Here is a 7,053-nt window from a genome sequence, read left to right as displayed (position 1 = left end):
TACTGTCAAACATTTTGATATACAGATTAAACCTGCCTTGCCAAGATTCACGAAATAGTATTCTTGTTTAAGAATTAGAAAGGCCATTTTATTAAAGATAGGGTGACCATAAAATATATCATACAGATAGAACACTTTTGAGAATGAAGAGGCCACTATGAATAATGTGGTACAGCAGGCAAAACCGAGGTTGTCCCAAGCAAGCTGGAACATTCAGTCACTTTAATGATTTTTAATTTAATAAAAACATAAATTATTTAATTTCTTAAAAACATAAAGTAAATTGTAGTAGTCCTTTTATTAAGATTATGGTAAGTTAATCATGCCGTTTTATTTGCTTTAGGCTGAAGTTACTTCTTCTGAGACCACTCAAGAACCAAAGATCCTATTAGAATCTTTTCTTTCTCCCCCACCCCCACCTTCAGCACCAGGTTTTCCTAGGTGGTCTCCCATCCAAGTACTCACAAGGCCCGACCCTGCTTAGCTTCCGAGATCAGAAGGGATCGGGTGTGTTCAGGGTAGCATGGCCGTAAACATAGAATCTTTTCATAGGTAACCAACTCACCCCAGTTTCCCCAGGACTCAGTTCCTAGTTTTAAAACTGAAAGTGCCTCACCCCAGGAACATACAGCTCCAGGAACCCCAGGATGGTTAGTCATCATAATTCCTTACAGCTACCTTTTGGCAAGACAGCATTTTCTCTCTGGCCCTTAAGGTAATGTGAGACTGGGCACTCGACAAACCTATTTTTTACCTGGACAGACCCAGCCCTTTCCTGACCTCTAACTTAGCTCCAGGGCTCAGTCTTCATTCCAAGGACACTAATGACCGTGACCCAAGGGCTGCAGCACCTTTTGCTTCCTGACACTGCCTCTTTGCTCCCCATCTACCATTTACACCCTTGCTCCCACTGAGCAGCCACCAAGTCCCCATAGGGCTGTACTGCCTAGGACTTTGTGCTACCACAAAAAGACCCTCTGTTCTACCATCTATGTCGGAGTTTTACAGACTTCATTTTTAGTGCAAGACCTCATCCTTTACTAAGCTTTGGCATGCAGGAAGGAAATAAAAAGTGTAGTTTTATTCTCAAGAAGAGGGTAATAATATTAGGCAATTTCTTTATGCACATTCAGTCACAAGTCAAGCTGACTATGGAAAATGGTTAAAGAAATATTCTGCAATGTTAAATTTAAGTAGCTATTGAACCTTAGTCTAGCAAATTTTGAGAACAGATTTCTAAGGATGTCAAGAGCACATCCTTTTTGAAAAGGGCTACAGATTTTTTCATAGAAAGTAAAGTATAAGGGACAGGTGAGAGAAATTTTGTCTATTATAGAGGTTGATCTATATAATAATCAGCTCTATCTGGTATGGAAGCTGATTTCTTCTCCAGTGAACAATTTACTCATCATCTCCTATTGATGTCTGACAGACACCTCAAATTCAACATGAACAGAACTGAACTCATCATCTCCCCCCATAAACTATTGTTCTCTTTCTCCACTGTTCTTTATCTAAATAAACTGCATCTCAATCCATCCAGATGCAGAAGCCAGAAATTTAGGAGTCATTTTTGACTCTTTCTCACTCTTAGATCCTATCAATCCTCCATCAAAATGCTTCTAAAACTCGTTCCTCTTGTTCAACTTCAATCCATTCTCCACACTACGCACATATAAATGGTATTATGGGCTGAATCATGTCCCCTTAAAATTCATTTGTTGAAGCCCTAATCTCCAACACCTCAGAATATGGCACTTTTGGAGATAAAGCCTTTAAAGAGGTAATTAAGTTAAAATGAAGTCAAATGATGGGCATTAGTTCAATTTGACCATTGTTCTTAAGGAAGAGGGAATTTTGGCACACGAAGAGACACTGGGGACCTACATGCACAGAGGAAAGACCAAATGAAGAGACAACGAGAAGGGGGCCATCTGCAAGCCGAAAGAAAGCAACTCTGTCAGCACCTTGACTTGGACTTCCAGCCCCCAGAACTGTGAGAAAATAAATTTCTGTCGTTTAAACCACCAAGTCTGTGGTATTTTGTGATGGCAGAGCCCTACCAAACTAATACATATGATATCTTCCCCCTTCCCTTCCCATCACTCTTAAAATAAAATGCGGTGCAATTAACATGACCTATAAAGCCCTAAATGATTTGGCCCTATGCACATCTGCTCCATCCCTCTTCCTAGCTCTCTGCCCTCTAGCCTCATTGAACTTCTCTCAGTTCTCTGTCATACTTGTGGCCTTCTCACGAGGTGTTTCTTTGCTAGAAGTGCCAGTCTCCCACTCTCATTACCCACCTAACTTCAAGTCTCAACTCATATTCACTTCCTCAAGAATATCTCCCTGACTCCTGGTCTAGGTCAATTTTCCCTAAACACAGTTGTCATTATTTGCTTCATATCTCCGGTTTTTCCTCTAATTCAGAAACTCCACAATAGCTGAACCCCTCCTGTCTTGTTTACTTCTCTACATGTAGGTAGAGAAGTGTTTGACAGTGCCGGCACAATACTTGACACGTAACATGCTTTCAATAAATATCAGTTGACCATATGACTGATGTTCTTATTTAATATTTATAGCTACCTCTGTTGAGGAATTGAGACATCATTTGGCTTAGTTGGAGAAACCATAGAGGTAACCATAAGATCCCAAATGTGCAACACTCCTTTCCAGCAGGCTCTATTTTCACTAGCATCCAGAGCTCAGAGTATCCTTCCCAAGAGGTGTAGTATATAGGACAGATGGCTAACCATAGACCTCAGAGTTTCTCTCTTAGGCCCTGACCCATATGACTAAAGACATCTTACAAGCTCGGCCTCTTGGATATGCGTCTAGCCCAAACCGTCTCAGAGTATTCCTAGCAAGTGTTATATACAGTCTTTTGAATTGCAGCCAAGATCATTTTCAAAAATAGTTCTTGGGATGTTAAGGGGTATTTTAAAACTAGAAATGTAGTAGGAGAAACACATATTTTCAAATAGGAATCCGAAGTATCCCTTATGATCTGATAATCTTGCTGAAGTAAGAAGTCATTAGCTGAGTTTATTATATAAGGAAAGGAACAAATACTTCCAGGGTACTAGAAATGAAGAACTTCACAGAAATAAAAATTAACTTTCTGCTCTAGGAAGCCATCTCTTTAAAGTTTTTCTTTGCTCTAGGGGTCTGCTGGCCTTCTTCCTTTCTCTAAGGAGCCTTAATATTTTATTATCTACCATCAGAGGAAGTCTCTGTGACCTACTACTTATATGCAGGTCCCTAAGCCACCTTTGTTCTGGTGCCGACAGTGATATCCGAGACACAAGATTCTTGGTTCTGATGTACGAAGCAATTCTATGTGGAGACCGCCTGCATGATGGTGGTTAACAACGATAGGTGTGCAGAGGTCAACCAGCAGTGTGATCATCTGAAATTTGAACTTCAGTACCATTTCTATTCTGTGGTTATTTTTAAATTACTATATGCCAGTTATGTTCACATATTTTATCTCATTTAATCTTCAAAATACCCTGCAATGAATATTAAGTATTTAATAAAATGATGACATAGGTGTGTATTTATCAGCATATTCATTTATTGATATGGAAAACATTTATAAAATATAATTAAATGCCAAAAGTTAGCAAACAGGGTGTATAATGTGGTCCCATTTTTATATAAGTATACATACATATTTAGATGTATACATCATAACAAAAAAAAACTAGTGAATTATAGACATTTTTTAAAAACTCTTTAGTATTAATAGGGAACATCTGAAACTTAGAGAATATAAATAATAAGACTTAGGTATATCTTATAAAAAAATAATAAAGCCAGGATTTGAACCCAGGTGCATCCAAAACCAAAGTTTCAAAGGGTTTTTTACACTTTGTTAGATTACTTCCTTGGTCACCCTTTAAGTGATGGCCCAGGCTCTTCAGGGGAATGCTTTATTTATAAAATAAGGAAACCTACCTCACACTCCCTAAAGAGTTCATAAAAATGAGATTCTGATAGCCAATAGTAAACTCTTTATCTCCAAAGTAGGTATGGCCATTATGACTCCTTATGCCCAGTGATTAAGATACAGTATGCCTGAATTGACTTGGTTTTTATAATGTCCATTTGCACAGATCAGGAGAAAAACATAAATGAGCCACATCTGACCATGGCTTTCATAAGAATATTTTAAAGAATACAGTTTTATAAATAGAATTTCATAAGAATATCTTAAAGAAAACAGTTTTATAAATAGAATTATATTAAAATATTTAGTTCCATTCATCTGGACCTTCGATGGTAAGCTCATAATCTCACTCAAGGACCATTTTATATTGTCCTAAGTTATTTCACTTATCTGGCATTAGAAATTTTTCATTTCCATCATGAAGATGGAGAAAGAAAAGGAACGATTCATAAGACAATGAGCTCTGAATTCAAGTCTTACGTTATCTTCTGATAATTGTATTTTTAAAATAAGGAAAGAAGAAGAGCACACTAGGATACTGCCTGAGAGACATGAAAGTAAAGCAAGCTATAAAAATGCTGATTCTGATATCAAAAACTTAAAGGGGACTTCCTGTCCAACTGGAAAACAATAAGAAATATTTATCTTAAGGAAACCACCCTTACTAGCTATTTTAAGGTCAAAAAGTTTGTTTAAAAACTTGTTATTCCAGTTGTTTAGTTCTCATTGGTAGAAACCTAAACTAAGTGTAAAAATTGTATCTTTCATTTGATTTATAAATATCAAAATAATAATGTGGAGGAAAGTCAGAAACCATATTAATATTGCCTGTTCCATTTTAGTTTTAACATCCAATACTTAAATGCAAAATATCTTCTGTCTACTAGGTAGTGGCTATGTATAATACATTACTAAAAAATGCATTTTTTAAACCCTACCCTACACCTGCACTGTCCAATATGGCAGCTATTGAGCATTTGAAATGTGCTAGTTCAAACTGAGATGTGTTTTAAGTGTAAAATATGCAACAGATTTTAAAATTAACACAAAGGATGAAATTACCTCATCAATAAGTTTTGTATTGATTATATGTTGAAATGATAATATTTGACTATATCGGGTTAAATGAAACATTATAAAAATGAATTCTACATACAGCAAGTCCTCAAATAACATCGTTTTATTATAACATTGATGCAATGCTGTAGGAACTTAATTCTTGTTTATATCAATTAGCCTATGGTAAAATTGGTTTCATCATTTGTCGTTTTGCTTAAAGTTGCAAAATCTATCGATGATGTTAAATGCAAAATTACTGTATTTCTTTTTACTTTTTTAAATGTGGTCTCTAGTAAATTTTTAATGTTCCATAATATTTCTGTTGGAGAGCATCGCCTTAGACTTTCATCTTTAAATAATTAGTATCCTGAGTCAGGAGAAGGAATATCAGACTTTATTCTTGTCTTCTTGGGATATCTTGGGCTTACAATTTACTTTAAAAGAAGATCAAAAATGTAAAACCTTTACAAGTATGGTTAACAAAACAGATAGCATGAACAAATGTGCAGTAAAGTAGTATATACGTCCCTCTTAAATCCTATCATTTCTTTTCATCTTTATAACCACTACGCTAGTCCAAGCCATCTTTGTCTTTTGCTTGAACTAATAAGATAGCCTTTTAACTGATGTAGCAGATCCTCCTTGATGCCCACTCATAATTCCTTGTCTTTACCATGTCAGTCCTTGCTAGCTAAACTTCCTTCTGCCAGAATCTACTTTTTTTTCCAAAAATAAAAGCTTTCTTCAAGTACAGAATCTTACTCTGCTCCTATGTGAAAAAATTGACACCCCCCTAAGAGCATCTCAACCAATAACTGACAGGAGTTGGTATACAAATACCCCAGCTCCTTGTCCCTCAGGTCAGGTAACTCAGAGGTATGTGCTCTATGCCATTATTCAGAGTTTGTCAATGGGATTAAGCATTAATTACCTACAGCTGTATCTTGCTTAACAATTCACCCTTTATTTGCTCCTGTTCTTCCCTGCATCCCTTCCCCAACCCTTACCTGGGTTTCCTGGGATCATTTGCTAATAAACCATTTGCCCTAGAGTATCCTTGTCTCAGAGTCTGCTTCTAGGGGGGGACTCACTCTTGCCTGTCACCAATCCATTCTTCACCTCAAAAGCCGGGCTATCTTTTTAAACTACTGCTGTGACCATATCACTTCTTACCTAAAACCTTTCATTGATTTCCCACTGCTCTTAGTTTTCAATACCTTAGTTTCAAGTTTCTTGATGTCAATTTCAACGACTGCTTTATTACCTCAGTTCCTTTGCCACACTCTTGAGACCTCACCATCACACAGAACTCCTGCTACATCTTGAAAATCGAAAATGACAATTTCCCACACTCGAATCGCAGTCTTCTATACTTGTACAGACACTACCACTCTGCCAGCACCCGACCACCCTAGGGTGCAGAGAACAGACTTTAAGAAATCCAATAGGGAAACTTGAGTATGGGGTTGTAAAAAAAACAAACTCTCCCTTTCCACCATCTGTCAAACTCGTCATGGCTTCACACACTCCCTCTACCACCTAAACCCCCATCAGCATCACTTTTACAGCTCTCTTACCAGCACTTTCAACTCAGCTGGCCTCCTCTCCTGGTAGCATTAGCTTAAAAACCATCTATATTTTGAATACGTTGACAATCTGCTTCTGCTTCTGTACTCAAGCTGGAGGTATATGTAACAGAGTGAGCTGCTCAGAATTTAAAATTTGCACGGTGAGGTATTTTTCCCCTTCCCAGGAGAGTAGGCCCACAAAAAAAGTAATCCCTAATCTCAAACAGACCTTTAACACCACTCAATAACTGTTTATATGTCTCATCATTTTCAAAGGAAATTCTAAACCCTCCTCACTTTCTGAAATCCTTCCTCTAATCACTTGCAGCAGATTACCTTAGATCTGAATTGGCAGAATAACAAATCTATCCAAGGCCTTAACTCTTTCACTCCTGTGGAAAGTCTATTTCTCTACTGTGCCCTAAACCCCAAACCTTTCTCCCCCAAGACTGAACCTGAATCCAAATC

The 7,053-nt window shown here is 37.3% G+C and overlaps 1 pseudogene; it reads right to left on the bottom strand.

Annotated features, from left to right (window-relative positions):
• Window positions 1-416: 416 nt before the first annotated feature.
• LOC111730022 lies at window positions 417-535 on the bottom strand (annotated as a pseudogene).
• Window positions 536-7,053: the final 6,518 nt, after the last annotated feature.

The sequence above is a fragment of the Pteropus vampyrus genome, unplaced genomic scaffold (genome assembly GCF_000151845.1).
Source record: "Pteropus vampyrus isolate Shadow unplaced genomic scaffold, Pvam_2.0 Scaffold297, whole genome shotgun sequence".
Taxonomy (NCBI): domain Eukaryota; kingdom Metazoa; phylum Chordata; class Mammalia; order Chiroptera; family Pteropodidae; genus Pteropus; species Pteropus vampyrus.
The sequence above is the reverse complement of the archived record's forward strand: the minus strand, read 5'-3'. Positions and strand labels throughout refer to the sequence as shown.